The 18,848-nt window shown below is 46.2% G+C and overlaps 1 protein-coding gene across 1 annotated transcript in view; it reads right to left on the reverse strand.

Annotated features, from left to right (window-relative positions):
- The window catches only part of NUDCD3 (NudC domain containing 3), a 293,435-nt gene extending 274,994 nt beyond the window's left edge, over positions 1–18,441 (reverse strand). Inside the window, exon 1 of the mRNA XM_085636006.1 lies at positions 18,321–18,441. The gene's annotated coding sequence lies outside the window, so the exon portion shown is untranslated. The remainder of the gene's footprint in view (positions 1–18,320) is intronic.
- Positions 18,442–18,848: the final 407 nt, after the last annotated feature.

Below are 18,848 nucleotides of genomic sequence, written 5' to 3' on the forward strand. Positions count from 1 at the left end.
CAGTGATTTACCAATTCCAATCCATGGCCACTACAATTGCAAAACGGAATATGCTGCATATGTTCTGACATGCACCTGTGGCCTTAACTACATTGGGAGTACGAAGCTACAGGTGCATGTCAGAATATTGCAGCATATAAGGGCTATTCTCCACAGCGACCCTGCTTAACAAGTGGCACAACATTTTAAACAAACCCATGCGAATGATATTAATTGTCTTACATATTATGTGAGTAATGCCATCCCGAAACCACGGAGGGGTGGAAATAGGGAACGCCAACTTAGACAACTAGAAACCAAAATCATTCTTGAGTTCGATAGCAAGTGGCCTAATGGGTTGAACAACACTGAGGACATGCATAACTTTTTATGAAATCCTACATCAGAATATGAGATGTTATTTTGTATTTGTAGCATAGTGGTATCTTAGGTGATAAATATAAACAAAGCTTTGTCATTACCCATGTTTTAATCAAGTAACAGCTAGGAATAATAGTACAACGCAAAACTTTGTTTTCTTCACTCGCTGTGAGGGGAACGGCTGCTTACCTCCCAACATTCGCCTGGGTCCGCTTACTTCCAAGCCGTGAGGGGAACGGCACTAACACTGCGGCCAAATCGGACCACAATTCCCAGAGGCCCTAGCGCTACCAGCGCGCAGCACGTCATCTGAGGGCGTTGGAAGCCCTCATAAGCTGGGCTCGCCCGGGCCAAGGGCGGGCCCGTCCCGCGCCCGTCATCGCCAGGAATAGGCAGGGCTGGGCTACCCCCTAACGCCGACTCCTCGCCTGTGCTTATAAGGTACTGTTGTGTCGTTGTTGCTGCTGGGGAAAACTTAATTGTCTACTACCTGTGTCGTTTTGCTACCAGGGAACTCCCTCCTGCTGCTATAGTTGGTCATCGTGCAGCTTGCTCTGCTTCCCTGTATCGTTATCACGCCCGGAGGCATTTAAAATCACGACTCTGGACCTTGGTGTGTTTTCTATAAAATGACAGGGAAAGGGAAGCGCACAGGGGGGGGTGGGACAGTATCTGGTACCTTGACCAGTTCATAACTAGGGCCGTTTCGGTCCTAGAACATGAAATTGCTATTACTGAGCGGCGCCTTTCTACCGAGCCTATGCACGCTAGACGCTCATCTATTGGGCCATTAGCATTAGTGAAATCCCCTATTAGGCTAGTAGGGCATGGTACCAGCGACTTGGTTCAGCAGGGGGACGTTGTGGGTAGCCCTATTATTTTACAGGACAGCGGGAAGAACATGGAGGCCCTCGGTGAAGCTGTTTCTATAACTGACGGTTCTTCAAAATCCGAGGTAGCCTATCCCCAGACAAGGGCCAGTAAAAAGGTAATAAGATCTTCCAACTTGAAGAGGAAAAGAGACGGGGATACTCAAGGGGGGAGGCAGTCGAAAATTCCCAATGTTCTGAAAAATGCATCCAGAGTGCCCGGTGCTACACCAGCTGATGATCGTTTGCTTCTGGGCGAGGCAAACAAACGTCTTTCTGACCAGTTTCAAACAGGAGAAATGATCCCCCAGATCGAGCAGGTGGTGCGATCATTAATACTCCCCCTTTTAGAAAGGGTAAAACAGGTTAATGAAAGAGTTGAACGCCTTGAACAAACGATCCTCGATAATTTTTGCTCATTAAAAAATGTTATAAAACTAGCTACTAAAGATAGAGCAAAATCTAACCCCATGCCCTCTGGTGCACCCACGACTCCTATACCTATTCCTACTGTTGATCCTGTTGTGACAACTGAGGTTATTCTAGGAACTGCCCCACCCAAGGTTCTAGGCAACGCCAACCATAACAACTCAGGGGTAGGCCAGAAAAGTAACGATTCTGGGGGAAACATTAATATTAACAATGAAAGCAAGTGTGTGAGAGAAGATGTAAACAGAGAGACTTGTGACAAATCTATTAAATCTCCCATGGTTCACATCCATCTTCCACCAGATTCCCTTCCATATGTTGTCGTATTAACTGGTGTCCCCGAACTAAAAGGCGGCAAACCCGAATCTTACCAAGAACTTAAAAATAAAGTAACATTCTGGTTAAATAAGAACAGACCTATCCCCAACTACATGAATGGGAAGATCCTATTTGTTAGAAGGGTCAGCTGGGTGGGACCGAGATCAAAAGACGTCCTGGGTGATTCCATCATTGTTAATTTTAAAGATAGGCGCATAGTGCGCTTTATCTGTGATCATCCATCCCCTGGGGACTGGTCGGGGATTGGGGTGCACAATCTAAGTTACTTCTATAACCCAGCCCCTAATTCAGACGGAAGTACTAGACAGGACTGGGCAAGGAGAGGAACAAAATCTGGGTTCATCTTTCCCCCCTTTGATTACTCCATTGGTATGTGTAATCCAGTTGATCTGGCCTGGCCGGTGATAGAGGGGCCGATCCTAACAGTGTCTAGTAATGTAAACACCGCTGGAGTTGCGCCCATGGGTGGAGTAGATGTAGCTCATCCTGTACCACCCAGGACGCCTAATTCAAAAGGGGTACAAAATTCAAGTCCGAACAGGGAGAACCTGAGGGAATACGAAGTAAGTTCTAATACTTCCCATCAGGTTAAAAAGTTTGCATTAGGGGCGGGTTCAATGATTTCTTGGAATGTTGCTGGCCTGAAGGCAAAAATGGATTCTCCTGAATGGGTTGAATTCATTGGTAGTTTCGATGTTTGCCTTTTTCAGGAGACTTGGTCCTGTGAGCCCCAGCTTATGCTGGGATATCTGAATCTTTATGTTCCAGCAATTAAGGGACCTAAAGGGCGCCCTATGGGTGGCCTAACAACTTGGGTTCGCCAAGATCTATTTTTGATGGCTATTGAAATACCAACTGGGTCCCCTGATATCCAACTAGTTAGGCTACCACTGGGCCCCCTGGGTGATCTGGATATTTATAACCTGTATCTAAGAGGGACTAAGGGGACTAGATCACGGGTCCTGGCTAGTTTGGATTCCCTTATAGACCAGCACTCTAGTGAGAGGGGAGTGCTCGTCGCGGGGGATTTGAATGTAACCTTTGAACCCCTCCTGGATCCAGACTTTGAGTGGGGTCTTGATCCTGAGGAAGATCAGTTCTAGGGTATACCTGGACTTGACCTCGAACCAATTAAAAGGTGGACAGAGGCCGTAGTCCAGGTCAATGCTCTTTGTTATGAGCAAGGACTGAGGGCATTGAATGGTAGGACGCCGGGTGATAAGTCAGGGGCCAATACTTTTGACAATGGTCGCCATACAAGTAGGATTGATTATGTCCTTTGTAGTTTGAAGCTATGGTGATCTATAAAAGGCATGGTGGTCGAATTAAGAGTTGAGAGCGACCATAATCCTATATGCGTAACGCATTGGTGGTGGAAGAGTAGCCAAACAGTAGAAGAGGTGATGGAATTTAAGCCACCTGAAGCTGTCCCCTCCAACGTCATGCGCAGACTCAAGTGGCGCGAGGTCAAGATTAATGATAAGGTCACTGCTAACATTGACAGTAAATTAGCTAAAGCTATATTGGACCTCGAGGGTGCTTTGGCCACTAAGGCAGGTAGTGTTTTAGCTACTGGATTTCATGAAACATTGTTTGAGGGAATAAGTTTGTATTTTATGAAACCAGTAAGAAAACCCAATAAGGCCCCACCCAAGCGGCTACGATGGTATGATGGCGACTGTAGGAGAGCCAGAGCTGATCTGGCTGCAGCCCTTTCTAGTGGACATAATGATCGTGTCCGAAAGGCTAGACAAACATATACAAAATCAGTAAAACAGGCCAAAAAGAAATGGGATGAGCTTTATTGGCTAGATCTGAAGGGAGCGTGTTATGCTAGGGATTCCAGATTATTCTGGAATATTATTAAGTGGGATAGAGGAGGGCTGCCTGATAGACCCTCAAACTAAAATATTTTAAACCACAATATGCTTGTAATCCCAAATCTAATCCCACTTGGGCTATAATTTATGTTTTTTATTCTCAAGGCACTTTTAGCAGTAAAGATGCTTTAATGGCCCTGGAATCCGTTGCAAGTGGGCGAGCTCCGGGACTAGATGGGGTCCCACCTGACGTCTTTCTCCACAATAAAGCTTGCTGGAGCAAGTACATTACATTATTGGCAAATGCTGTGGCCGAAGGCGCGCCAGTCCCTAAGTCATGGGGGGTGGTGCAGTCATAATCCCTGTGTTTAGGAAGGGAGATAAGGCACTCCCAGGTAACTACAGGCCAATTAGTCTGATAGACTCCATTCAGAAGGTCATAGGGAGGATGGTTTTGAATCAGATATTAGAGTGGATTGAAGACAATAAGATTCTGTCCCCCTTCCAAGCTGGCTTCCGTAAGCTAACCAGTACAGTGGACCAGGTTTTTCGTTTTGTTCAGCTCCACTGGAAGGTAGTTACCCTGGGAAAAGGCAGTCTCTATGCCGCTTTCATGGACTTGAGAGCTGCCTTTGATCTTGTGGCTCGTCTACGGTTGTGGGCAGTGCTAGAAAAACTAGGTCTCCCCGTAGAAATTTTGACCTTGGTAATGAGGCTACACGAGTCTAATTTCGCCAAAATACAGTGGGGAGGGCCTGGTGATGTTACTCCTGAGTTCCCGGTAGAGCGTGGTCTGCGCCAAGGTTGCACCATGGCCCCCACGCTCTTCTCACTATATATCAACGGGATAGTCGATTGTATGCTCAGCGTCAACACTGATGCCCCAAAGTTGGCTGGAGTCACTATCCCAATATTGATGTTTGCGGATGATACGCTAATTGTATTAAAAACTCCGAGTGACTTGCAAAGAGCTTTGCTTGTGTTTGATGATTTTTGTCTTGGTCATGGTCTGTAGGTAAATGTGGCTAAAACGAAATTTATGTTTTTTAATCCACACCCAAGCTACAGAGGGAAAAAGTTATTTATGAACGGGCAACCATTAGAGATGGTTAACAATTTTGTGTACCTAGGCATGCACGTAGTAAATGATAATAAATGGAGTAAGCATATGGAGATGGCCGCCCTGAAATTTAGACAATTATCGGGAGCCCTAATCAGGGAGCACAAAAAATCTTTTACAAAACCAATAAAACCTGTGCTCCAAGTTTACGAGGCTAAGGCCCTAAGCTCTGTGCTTTACGGGGCAGAGCTATGGGGGGTTCGACCAGCTAGCTTCCTTAATTAGAGTTGAAAACAAATTTTTTCGAAGCATAACTGGTCTTCCCCAGAGTACCCCTTTGGTACCTTTAAGATATAAACTAGGTAAAAAGGCCATTACGGATATAGCAAAACTTCGGCCGGTTTTATACTGGCGGAGACTCTGGACCACTCCTGAGCTTTCCCATTATGCTAAAGGTCTCTTGGACATCATAAAACTTGATGTGTTCCATAAGATCGGATGGTTGAAGAACCTCCATGAGACCTTGATTGATTTGGGTATGGAGGGGCTATGGAGTGACCCGGTGGCTGCTCTGTTCCCCTCAAAGAGATCTCTTAAAATGATATACTGGGAAAGAGTTGAATATCATGTATGGAGTAGAGCAAATTCCTCTGGGATGTCTGGTTGTTATCTGGAGGCAAAAATTACACCTGCTCTAGAACCGTATTGGGACCTGGTTACTAAACCTGGAGATAGGAAACTTTATTTCCAGTTTAGAGCTGGCTCTTTACCACTTAGGTCTCTGACAGGAAGATGGTCTAGTGCACGTGAGGAAATATGTCCCACTTGTGGGTTACAGGTAGAATCAACCGCCCACTTCCTGTTTGTCTGCCCTGTACTTGCTACTCCAAGACGAGTCTGGTTGACTCCAATGTGCAAGACTTTAGGTACTAGGAGTAGTGCTGTTGCACTAAGAATTTTGCGCACAAGCACCTTACCAATCATTTCTATAACATTAGCCAAATTCTTGGGATGGCCGTGGATTCTAAGGAATAAAGCCATTAAGTAAACCCTTGAAGTCCTCTAATCAAAATACATAAATATTGGGGCTCGGGTTTCTCCTTTTGTATTATGCCATGATTTTTATTAATCGATATACTTATATATTGTAGTAGATCTTGTTGTCTTTTTTAACCATGTAATTGTATTTCTCCAGTCTTTCTGATTTGTTTAATGCTTTTTTTTTATCCCTTTTAAGTATTTATTGATGGATTTTTAATAACTGTTCTGGGCACCAGATGTTATACCTTGTTTTATGCTTGTGTCTTTTATGATCTTTTAAAATCGAATAAAGACTGATGATGAATAGTACAAGCATTGGCATAGCCAATAGGTCTCGCCTTTGGGACCTTATAAGTGTTTAGCCATGCAACAGTTGCATAACTAAATACTTATAAGGTCCCAAAAGCGAGACCTATTGGCTATGCCAATCGGCCGCGAAAGTGATCACGATCAAACATCAAAGCGGCCGCGAAAGTGAAAGTAATCCCGGCGCCCGCGCACATGCACTGTAGCTCTAGGCTGGCCTGGTAGCACTTTTTGGAGCCCTCTCAATAAGTCTAGCCAGACCAACGCATGCGCTGGGTCAGGCGAGACCTAAAAAAAGCACATAGATGAGATTCTGTAACAATTTTAACATGTGCATCTGGAAATGTAACATCTCTCGCCATTTAGAAGGTAATTTTTCCCTAATCTAAACCTTTAAGTATAATGAAAGTTTTTTAGCATGCAATTTTATAATGTAGGTCTTTTAATAATATTTTTCATGAGCGGAATTTAACTGTTAACAATATTTATAATCGTTTGCATATTTATTATACTGAAATTGGTCCCTTTTGTATATTATATTGCACTTTATATTTATATATTTTGCACATCTTGCACACCAACATTAATTTTTTCTTTGCTGCTATTGCACATATGCACTTTACTCTGTTGTCGCACTGGATTCATCCAGTAATGAGCTCTTTTATCAATGATAATTAAGATTTGCTGCTACATCTTATGCATTGAATATGGATTTATCATGAAATATATTTTTTTACACATTATAAATATATATTTAGATAGACATATAAAATCACAACATTAGTGCATATATATTTTAAGAATATTCATGTCAAATGTGGTGTTTTTTTTTTTTTGCTGGCAATGTGAAAATATCCAACTGCAAATTAAGTTATACATTTGTAAAGGGCTTCATACAAGTCACTGTACAAAGTGAGTCTTTCTTCTATGATAATTATCATGTGGCGCGGAATGGCGAAAGTGGCTGGACACTAAGCAAACACATAAAAAATGTAATGGCGATTTGCAAAACCGTATGTGATCAAGGGCTCCCGAGGCCCGAAACGCGTCGTGCGTGGGTTGTGAATTAAGAATAAACATCTTGCCAGAAGTTCTGCGGGGTCCGAGTCTCCTTCTTCGCCGCCGCGGTGAGGAGGCTGGAAGTAGCGGGAGTTGGAATTCTCCGATATATATATATATATATACACACACACACACACACACACATACATATATATACACACACATACATACATACACACACACACACACACACACACACACACACACACTTTTACTAAAAAAAAACAAAGTTCAAAGTGAAATTATGGTTGTCTTTGTTATAGATGTTTTTAAAACCTCGGAAATTCACCTACAAATCTACAGTTAAAGCGCAGTTATAATTATGAACTAAAACTGAAAAAACAATTAAATTGGGTTGTGGATCAGAATCTACGTCTCGCACAACAGCCGTGCAGACCATAACTGGCGCATAAAATGTATTCCCCACAGGAGGCCAATCCCCACTGTGCAAAGCCTGAGCAAAAGGGATTGGCAGAATGGTCTGGTCTACAGACAGACCCTTCTGGGTTTTTAAAAAAAATATATATTACTCGATCCCAAATCCTCATGAGGATCTGCTTTGGAAGAATGTTCTGGGATCCAAGGACCAATGTGCTGCAACAGCAAATATCCTGAAAGAAACTTTTTTTTATTTATTTGAAACGCAGAAGGGTGGGAGGCAGGAAGCATGGATATGAAAAGGCCAACGGGAGAACAAATAGGCCAAAGGGAAAAAAAAATTCCTCTGCCAAAAGGATCTGGGCATTTTTGCTTGAAACTTTGGATATTTTTTTTTAAACTTTATTTACCATTTTGCAGCATACAATATCAAGAAACATGAGTGCTCACTGTCACAGTTATGACAACATGAAAGTAGTCCAAACGGAAATAGAATATGATCGAAAACATTGACCAGCATGTACAGTCATCACAGATACATACTGAAATCCACCCCAGAAGGTGCTCGCAGCTGTCCCCACACCGACATACCACATAACCAGAATGTCGCATGAACGCAGAGCTGCAGATCCACCACAAGATGTCCTAACAAAGGTATCCTGGCTAGTCCAGCAGTGTCATTAACCCACCCCGGTAGGGACTCTACCCTGCTCAATCGGTGTGGCGGGAGGCAAGCGTTCCGTGGCCACATAGCTCGAGTGGGCCCCAGATGGCTTTTGGCCGTGGGGAGCGAGGCAAAGTGCTGGCATATAAATCACTATTGGTGTTGCAGTGTGTTAAGCTGTTCAGCAAATTCTTAAATGTAGGAGCAGATTTACTTCCCCAATGGATGGCAATTTCTCTCTTCCCCAGCAATAGACTGATGGCGACAAATATCCGAACGCTTTTAGGAAAACTGGCCACATAACCCAATAAGGCCACCTCCGGCGTGGGAACCACGTCTAGATCCACCATATCCCCGATTGTCTTGTGCACTGCCTCCCAGTAAGCTCGTATCTTAATGCAAGTCCATGTGAGGTGTGCAAAGTCTGCCTGCGGAACCCCGCACTTTAAGCAGTTGTGTAGTCTGGTCGAGTCTAGTCTGTGTGATTTCGCTGGAGTCACATACAGTCTACGTAAGCATTTAAAATGAATTCGGTTATGGCGGCTGTTAAGGGAAACAGTTTTCGTCAGGGAACAGCATTTAACCCACTGTTGGTCAAGAATGGGATGTCCCAGGTCCTTCTCCCAGGCCCTACGGATTTTATCATCTTCAACAGGGGTTAAGCATGCGTGATATAGTTTAGAAATAAGGTGCACTCCCTTTGCCCTCTCTATCGTCATCGTGAGTGGGGCAAACAAATCCAGTTCCAGTGGAAAACTAGGCAAAGTCGCCCTTAAGGCCGAGCGTACCCGGCCCATGACAAACCCATCCATAAAAGTGGCAGAGTGGAAACGCTCCTCATCCATCAACATGAATATATGCCCTCCCGGAAACAGGTCTCCAAACGTGGTGATGTCAAATTTGGCCAATGTGCGCTGTACTAAATTCTCCCCCATGATCGGTATCCAGCAATTGTTAGGGATCAGCAGAGCCGATGAATTTAATAAGGGAGAGCCAGCGATACGCCGCAGCTTGTCCCAGGCCCAACTAGTGGTGGAGACTGTTTGAATGTCTTTGGGATCTCTGGCCAGGCCTTTGGGCAACACCGTTTGTAAGGTGTCAGGTAAAACCAAGTCTGCTTCAGGCCGCAGGTATGAAATCCTAGCGTCGGGATGAAACCAAGCGTACGCATAACTGCACTGAGGCACCAAGTAATAGAACTGAAGGTCTGGGACGCTGTATCCTCCCCTGTCGTATGGCAGGGTCAACACCTGCCACCGCACTCGAGGTCGTTTACCTCCCCACGTCAGAATGATCAGGTGAGAGCATAAAGTTAAAAAGAATGAAACTTTGGGGGAGGAGCCAAGATGGCGACCGGGACGGCAGCGTAGATTCCCGGCTCCGTGAACCTCCGCATCCCGCACGGATATCCTGCATGAGATCCTTATTCTGCGCTACGAGATCGTGTTCGTAAACGAAAGTGGCAACCGATCGTGTGACCCTGAGGTTTCGGACTGCAGTACCGCCGGAGAAATCAGCGATTGAACTTTGCGGCCCGTGCGGTCCCGAAGCCGGGACCTCGAGTGGACGCCTTGGCCGGGCGGCAGTTTAACAACAGCGGCCTGTGGTGACTGGGTGGAGTCGGTCCGCCGGAGTGGTGCTCCCTTCGGCCTGCATTTTGCTGTGGTCGCTCCCCCCCTGCTGAGCGCTGCGGACCGAGGACATGCCCGGGTGTGCAATTCTCGGATTCTGTGGTGTTTGCCCCTGCCTTTGACGGTGAGCTGCCCGGACGCCGTCCCTGGTTCGGCCTGATCCTTGCGGGCTGCTCCCGGCTTTTTGCGGGAGCTGGTCCGTGGCGGAGACGACTATTGCCCGTGACCGCGCAACGGTTGAATCTGTTTCTCCCCCAGGATCCCTGTCTTCAGCGACGTGGACCTTGAGGCGTTGGTCCCGGGGTCCTGGCCCCAATACGAGTCGGGCCTTCCCAGCGGCCATTTTGTCACTATGCAGCCTACCATCCTGTCCGCTGGGACGCAGCGGGACTGGGGGTGTGTGACGGTCGGGAGTGTGGCAGAGCGATCGGAGAGAGCTGCTCTGGGGTACGGCGACCTCCTGGAGGCCCTTGGTGCCCTTCATTACTCCTTGGCTCATGGCGCCGGGGTCCTGGGGAGGAAGCTAGATGGTGTGGTATCAGCGTTGGGACAGTGGCGGCATGCTGGTCCACAAGTACACAGTGGCTTTCCACACTGCACACAGGAGGAAGATGTTGCGGCCCCCCCCGCGATTAGTGTACAGCCGGACACTCCGGACAGTATGCTACCGTGTGGTCGGCTAACTGTGGGCTTGATCTGCTCCGGAGGTATTGGACCTGAGCGGAAGATGGTGGCCTTGTCCCGTGCGCAGTCTCCGGCGGCCCAGGGACGATTCCAGCAACGTGTGTCTCATTTGACTGCTTCAGCCTGTCTGGACCTTGTGTGCAGTGCAGATCCTGGGGCGGCACTGGAAAAGACGCCCCCCCATGAAGCGGTCCGTGCTGATGCTCAGAGACTTCCACCCCACCTATGTGCGTCGCTTCCCGACTGTTTTTGGACACTCCTGTACCTTGGGACATCGGACATGGTGCTGGGTCGAGGGGCAGGCATGGGCAGAATCGCAAAGAGCGGTCAAGGCTGAGGCTGATCCTTCGGGAGTGGTCACCTAGTAGACAGGCGGACTCATGGTTGCGTGCTCTCATGGTTATTTGCATAGTTGGTGCATAATGCTCCCCACTCCCCCCCTCCCTTTTTTGATATGATCAACCTGGTGCTGCTAATTGTTTGCTGTGGGGAGACTTCACCGTGCGGGAGGGAGAAGCCGGGGGTATGTTTTGAAGGCCCTCCTCCAGTTTATTACATTCCCTCCGCCCCCCCGTCTGGGGGGGCTCTTTCTTACTCCTTTTTTCCCTGTCTCTTCTATATTTCGGGTCTAGTTCCAGGGCGACAGGCACACTGCTGGGGGGTGGGGCCATACTCATTCGCAGAGGTGCAGGGTGGGGGGATGGGGGAGGGGACTCTTTAGTCTTGATCTCTTTTTCCATGGCCTCCTTTTTCTTCTCTGTTTCTTTTTGCTTGTTTTTCTGGGATCAGTGCGGTACACCTCTCTTATTGTGAATCGCTTGCTCTTAATGTGTGCCACAGTTTCCGGGGGGTTCGCTGGGCTTTAGGTACGGGGACCTGTAGGCGCAACTATCTTTGATATTTCTCCCCATCCGTACTTTCCCGTGTCTGCGCCATTGATTCAATGTATTGCTGCTTGCTGCTTGCGTCTCTTATCCTTGCCCCTTATCGCTGTTGGGAAACTGTTTGGCACCTGATCCTACTGTTTTATTATAAAATGAAAAACCCTTTCTCTCCTGGTGTCCTACCTGAGCGGCTCATTGGCCGGACTATACTGTATTGTAGACTTTGCTCTCCGAGGTGCCGCCTGTGTTTACATGTGCTTTTATTGTTCTGATTGCTTAGCGGCCGGCCCCGGGGGGTTGTAGGCCCATACGTGTAAGTGATTGAAACGTCAATAAAGGTTTTTCAAAAAAAAAAAAAAAAAAAAAAAGAATGAAACTTTGGATTTTAGATATTTCATTGGATCCTTAAAAGTCTAGATATCTATAAACATCTTTTTTCTCCAATTTAGCCTCTTCATGCCCATTTCGTGAATGGATTTACACCAAACCAAATAATGCACTTCCTTAAGTAAAGGTCTAACCTCATGCAAGATTGGTGTAATTCAGTTCTGACCGTTTTTCTTTATCAAAGAGCAAATCTTCCCATGGGATTGAAAATTATACTTCTGGGACTTCAATACCTCTTTCTTTGCCCACTTGACAGATTTCAATGAAACTTGCCATCAAGAACTCAAAGTCGATGAACTTCTGTTTGGGAAGTTTTGTGCAAATTTCTGAAATGGCACCAAAGAAAACTCTGACTCCACCATAACTACAGAGGCATTATGTCACTTCTGTAGGTATGGATGTATGTATATGTCGTCTTACCGGCATTGTTTGGTAAAGGACGGCGCAGCTGTTTCCAGAGCGAGGAACAGGACTCCAAATCAGACGCCAACTGGAGGGCGACTACTGGTTCATTAATGATTGTTAAAGCACACAGCCACTAGAGGTTATAAATAGGGTATGGAAACTACAAGTCCCAGCGTGCATGTTATAAAACTTACCAGAAAAGGCACACCTGAGGCCATTTAATGTATGCAGAAACGTGAGGAACTGTGGGAACCCTGAACTTGATGTGCTGACAAATGGCCTCTGAGGAAGGAGCACGATTGCTCTGAAACGCGTCAGGCCACATGGACAAAAATCTCGGATTTGCAGCGCTGTTTCAGATGAAAAAAAGGTTTAGTAAACCAACAGCTGGAGGAGTGCGCCTCTCATTGCTTGGGCATCCTTGGGGAATGTATGTATATGTGTGTATATATTTCCTTTCAGTAATTCGTTCTGAGCTCACATTCACAAGCCATCGCTAAGCTGAACTCTTTAGCGGTCCTCAAGTCTCTTAAATCTGGTTCACCAGCAGACCCATGCCCGGTTAAATTGCTGACTATGACCACGGAGACTATCAATGACAATGACCGCGGAGACTATCAATCTATCTCTTACCACAGACACTGTGCGGACAGCCTGGAAATAGGCCAAAATTGTCCTGTGAGCGTTGTGGGAGTGAGGGCCGGATAAACAGACGCGGAGGCTGTATATAGTGAGCAATTTTTTTTTTGTTTAAATTTGTTTATTGGTTTAACCACATCATTATACATCGTAGAGTGACGATAAATTCTTATCGGACCCTACTTTCGTATATACCACATCATTAAACAAAATATACCTTACAAGTAACCTGCTCTTTCTGTCTGTTGACGCATTTCCAATTCCACCATGGGGGGTGTTACAGGTTCCCCTCGATATTTGTTCCACCTTTCCCACTTCCGATCCCATTTTATATAGTGAGCAATTTGAAGTGGTTTATTGTGAACAACAGGCTGTCTGGGCTCACATATAGGAATGATTCTTCTTTCTCCTGTGGTTCTTCTTCTTGCCCAGCGGCCTCAGTCTCCTTTGCAGTCTAGTCTCTTCCCACTTCCGAATCCAGTGAGCGTCGCCGGAGGCTCATAAAGAGGGGAGAAACAAAAGGGAGCCGTCAGTCGCTGCTTTGACCGTATGGTCGGAGTATTAGGCTGCCCTTCACCACACCCAATCGGTGCTTTGGAACAAAAGACGTTGAGGGCGGGACAGGTAAAGGAAACAAGAAGGACAAAAAGGGGTATAGGGTAAAGTAAGATACGGCAGAAGGGATACGGTGCTTATTGATGGGACATGAGGGATGAGGTACTTCAGGGTTGTGTGTACGACGTGCTTTACACCCACACCCTCCCCTATCCCACCTCCTGCATTCTCTCACCTTCCGCCTCCCCTGACCCCGCTGTCTCTCTCTCTCTCTCTCTCTCTCTCTCTCTCTCTCTCTCTCTCTCACAGGGTGACTCACCGGCTCCGCCGCAACTCTCCTGAGTTGTGGCCGCTCTCCAGCCTCCTCCGGGGGCACCACCACTCCTCGCTCCACTGCTCTTAACCGTCTCTTCTGTCTCTGCCTCTTGTCTCACGTCGTCCTCCTTCTCCTCCACGCTCTGGCTCTCTTGCACCTCCTCTTCACCTCTTGCAAATGCGCCGCCTTCCTCTTCTCTTCGGGCTGTATTCATGGCCCCTGGGTTACTGCTTAAGGGGCAGTCCCTCTCCCTTCCGCCGACTCCTGCCGCGTAGTTGGTTCCTGTAGCGATACTCGACAGGGGGACGGGGTTATCCTTTCCGACGGCGTTCTAGGGGCGTTGTACTCCCCTAGGTTTTGCGTTGATTGAGGAGTTTTGGACATGGCACTCCGAATTAGCAGGTACAAAACGGGTCTCCATTGGCACCGTCTCACATGTCCCATTGCTGAAAAAACCCATTCTTGACCCCAAAATTCCCTACAGTTATCGCCCTTTTTCCCTCCTCCAAGTATGTGAGAAACTGGTTAACAGACAGTTGTCTGAATGTGTAGAACAGCATGGCCTGCTCCACCCGGCTCAATCTGGCTTCAGAGCCACTTACAGCACGGAGGCGGCTTTGGTAGAAGTTTCCGAAGCCTTTCGGGAAACTTTAGAATTAGGAGGCAGGGCAGCTCTGATTCTGTTAGACCTGACAGCTGCGTTCAACACTGTGCCACACTCCCTGCTCCTGAACCGTCTCCAGGAAATTGGAGTATCAGGGCGTGCTTGGAGGTGGCTGAAATCCTTTCTTGAGGCAGAATGCAACAAATCTGGATCCCTCTTTTTTCATTCTCCCCTCAGATAGTGACCACAGAGTGCCACATGGGTCTATGCTGAGCCCTCTACTCTTTAACATTTATGTCACTGCCCTGATACGGATGGCTGAGGAGCTCGGTGCCAAAATCATCGTTTATGCTGATGACACCCAGCTCCTTTTCACATGGAAGAAAAACGACTCCTCCACCTCCCTAGTTAAATCTTGCCTGTCAGCTGTCTTTCGCTGGCTTTCCGCTAGCCAGTTAAAATGCAATGAGGAAAAAAACTAAATCCTTCTTTTCGGGAAATACCCCCACAGTTCCGGAAGTCGTCGTGGCCAGAAGAATCTCCCATGCCGACCTCCGAGGGCCAACCCACGAAAGATTTAGGGATCTGGTTTGACGAGAAGTAGAACTTCAATACTCAGATTAAGAAGCTTACGGGTCTGTGCTTTGGTACACTGAAATCCCTAAAAAAGTTCCTCCCTCTTCTCCCTATTTCGGCAAGGGAAACTGTCACCCGTGCGCTGGTATCTTCGGGGAAATGCAAATGCTTTGTACGTAGGTCTGCCAGGCTATCTACTGAATAAACTGCAGGTGGTGCAGAATGCCGCGGCCTGAACTCTTCTTAATATTCCTATAAAGACCAGCGAGAGACAACACCTGCTCAACCTGCATTGGCTGCCTATGATTTAGAGGGTGAAGTTTAAATCCCTGGTCCTGGCACATGCAGCTCTCTATGGACTTGACCCTGCTTACTTGAGAAAGCGCTTCAGGTTCTATGTCACTACCAGACAGCTGCGCTCAGCCATGCAGGTTTTTGCCCATGCCTAAGCTCTCACCTTATGAGAGTTGGAGGGAGCTCTCTTGCTTTCAGGGCGGCATCGGCCTGGAACCTTCTCCCCTTTGACCTCCGCAGCATCAGGATCCTAAGCTTTTCAGAAAAAGGCTTAAGACCTTTCTCTTTATCGAAGCCGTTTCATACCTGCCTTTCCTTCCACTGGGCTCGCGCCGGGACACTCTCCTGAGTAGCTGTGCGTGTTATAAAAACCCCATAAACAAACATTGAACACAGCTGGTAACACAGTAAAGATATATCCTCTTTTGTAGTGGTGCACTGATTTCGGAATTAGCAAATAAAAGTTTGATACCGGACTTCTGTAGTGCTGATTTCTGCCTCACAAAGTGGAGAGAATTACTAAAATGAAGTGTTTGAAGGCAGACGGCCACCCCTTTAAGCCGTGAACAGGCTGTGCTCTGATTGCTTCCTGGTAAGCTTTCTGACTGTGTACTGTTTCATTATATAAAAACACGTATATGAAAATCAATAGCTGCAATAAAATAATTAAAATCAAATATATTATAAACACCTACCATTCAACTGACAATCAACAAGATTACAAACCAGTGATGGAACGCAGTCTCAAATTTCAAACTGTTTAAGAGAGCTGTAGCGTTAAGAATCCTTCTCAAAGAGGTTAGAAAAGCTATAAAAATAAGTGCCCCACCTGTACCTGTATTATCAGATTGAGGGGGTGGGTGAGAACTGAACAAGCGTCTTTTTGCCAACAGAAAATTGTTTGTGGGCACACAGCTGCCACATTAGTTTGGCAGAGAGGGGCAAATAGAGGCCTCATGCTATCGCTGTACCAAACTACAAATGCTGCCAACCTAGTATGGGAGAGGGGCGCCTGGGCTCCAGGAAGATGTAGTCAACGTTTATTCGCTCACCCGAATGCAAACCCTGTGAATACGGTTACAATCAAGATACAATGAAGATGGATCCTTTAAGGTTACGTTGATGTAGGTTTATTAGCTTAGTTGTAGAGGACAGCTAAAGCCCCCCAGAAGCAGCATCCTGCTGCTCAGCCCTTCTCACTCCAAATGTCCAGTCATTCCAAGCACAAACACTCAACATTCTAACAACACAATGACATCACTCACTGTTTAAGCAGATGGAATCATAAGGACTGTGGGAAGAATGCATAAGATAGCAAGAGGCCACAACAAATGCCTTTGGATAAAACTTCAGCAAACGTTCAAGTGAGTACCCCTGCCCGCTACATGACAATTTTGACCCAGAGCAGCTCTTTACAGGACATGGGTGGGTCCTCTAATGTTTGGTACCCCAAACGACCACTGTGAGCACCAATAGTCCCAGACTTTACCTTTGAAAAACGTTTGGAGCAGTGACTGGTCACCTTGAAATGTGCCCTGTCTTTACAACTGGCACTGACTAATGAAAGTATGCTAGTCAAACTTTGACTCTGTGCCAGTTCTCTGGCACATTAAACCACCATTTTGCTGTGGGTTTCTTTGTTCACTTACTCTATGACCTGTGCCCTCAGGGATCCAAGGACAATGAAATTGTAGCATAGAAGGTAGACATAACATACTTAATACTTCTAACATTTGCGTCGAACCTTTAATTTCATTGATTGCGTGCGGCAAGCAACATCAAGAGATCATGCCTCCCCATCTCAGAACATTAACCACAGATTCCGAAGCTGTCCACACTGTTAACCCTTACTTTGTACGCACTGTAAAATTGTTACAACTATGTTCCTGCCTCCAAAATGTACTAAAACTATCTGGTTTGTGTTGTTGTTTAATTTTTTTAAGTGCCCTGCATTGCCTGGCTTTAAATACAATTCTATTATTTCGAAAAGCTATAGCTGTGGGTGACCATTACGTTTATTGTGTGTCCATGCTATACATAATCCCACACCCTGTACCATTTCTGGAGTACATTTGAGTTGTCACTTGGTTTTTCACTTGGAGCCAACAATAAAGCTTCAGCAGTAACAATATACAAAACTGTTTGTGCACAGTAACTGATAACTGCCAGAATACGCAAAAAAGTGTCCTCAGAGCCTGTTCTATGGAATGCTGGTCTAAGCTAAGTAAGAAAGCTTGGAACAATGGCATTAACTATGAGCACCATCAGAAGAAAGTTGAAATCCGGACTGCCAATTAATCTATTTCCATCCACTGCTATCAACCTTGTCTATAAATACATCTTCACTATTTTCACTACTACCCAATTAGCCTATTATTTACATGTGAAATATCCTTAACCCAACACCATGCCATTACCTCACTACAGATGTTACCTCAATAGTGAGCCGTAATCTTTAACCTAGCTATTAACTCTACAATAACCTTACTATAACCTTGCCATAATCCCCACCCTAACCCCATCACCAGCCCCAAACGGAAACAAGTTTATGGAGCCTAATGCAAAGGCACGAGGAAACAATAAATGGCGAAGTGAAAAGAAGGTAATAGTATAGCAAGGTAAAGTCTACGAAATAAGGGCAGGACAGCTCAGTTTCAAACATGGGCAGTTACAACATTATTTTGCCAGCTCAGAAAACGATGTGTAATTTCCAATCCCTGTTCCAGTGGCCTGCTACTGTGCCCTAACCTCCTGAAACTGCCAAGGCACAGCTCTTTCCCGCAGGTTTGTCCTTTGTGTGTGTTATGCACACTCCACAGAGAAAGATTTGAGGGTTAACATGGTGCACTAGGAATACCAGAACCTGGAGGCAACTGGAACGTTTTTCTCCGGAGTGGAGAAATGGGGGTGATGCTATTATATCAGAAGGCGAAAACACAACTGATGAGAAGTACGTGAAAAAGAAGTTGAGCAGAAACCGTAATCACACCGACAAGCACAAAGTGAGGCAGACTTACTCGGGAAGCTCCCTCGCAACCTGGACGCCTGCCCGAGTCCGGTACGACAGTACTGCCTCCAAAATAGAAAGAGAAGAAAGACTAACCATAACAAAACAATAAAAACAGAAAAGGGAACAAACCAACGCGTGCGCAGCAGAAACCGGAAGAATCCTTCTGACGCATGCGCCGCATGGTTTTACATCCATCGGTCCCAGACGCTCTCAGTTAGGGGAATGCTCCGAAGACGCGTTAGCTCAAATTTGTTTATTTATTTATTTATTTCATGCATATTTATAAAGCGCTGACTTTACCCGAAGGTGTCGGAGCGCTGCACAATAGAACCAGTCAGGTAGTAAAGCGCGTCCTCACGAAGACCGAGTTGTTGGAATAGGTTGACCAGATGTCCCAGAGCTGCTGGAACAGTCTCGGGTTTTCACCAGCTGTTCTGGCAAATTTAGTGCATGGATATATGCCATCGTTTTAAAATGGGGAAAGGGAGATCATGAAAATAAATCGGGGAATATATTTTCACTATTGACTAGGATG

Source organism: Triturus cristatus, chromosome 11 (genome assembly GCF_964204655.1).
Source record: "Triturus cristatus chromosome 11, aTriCri1.1, whole genome shotgun sequence".
NCBI classification, from domain to species: Eukaryota; Metazoa; Chordata; class Amphibia; order Caudata; family Salamandridae; genus Triturus; species Triturus cristatus.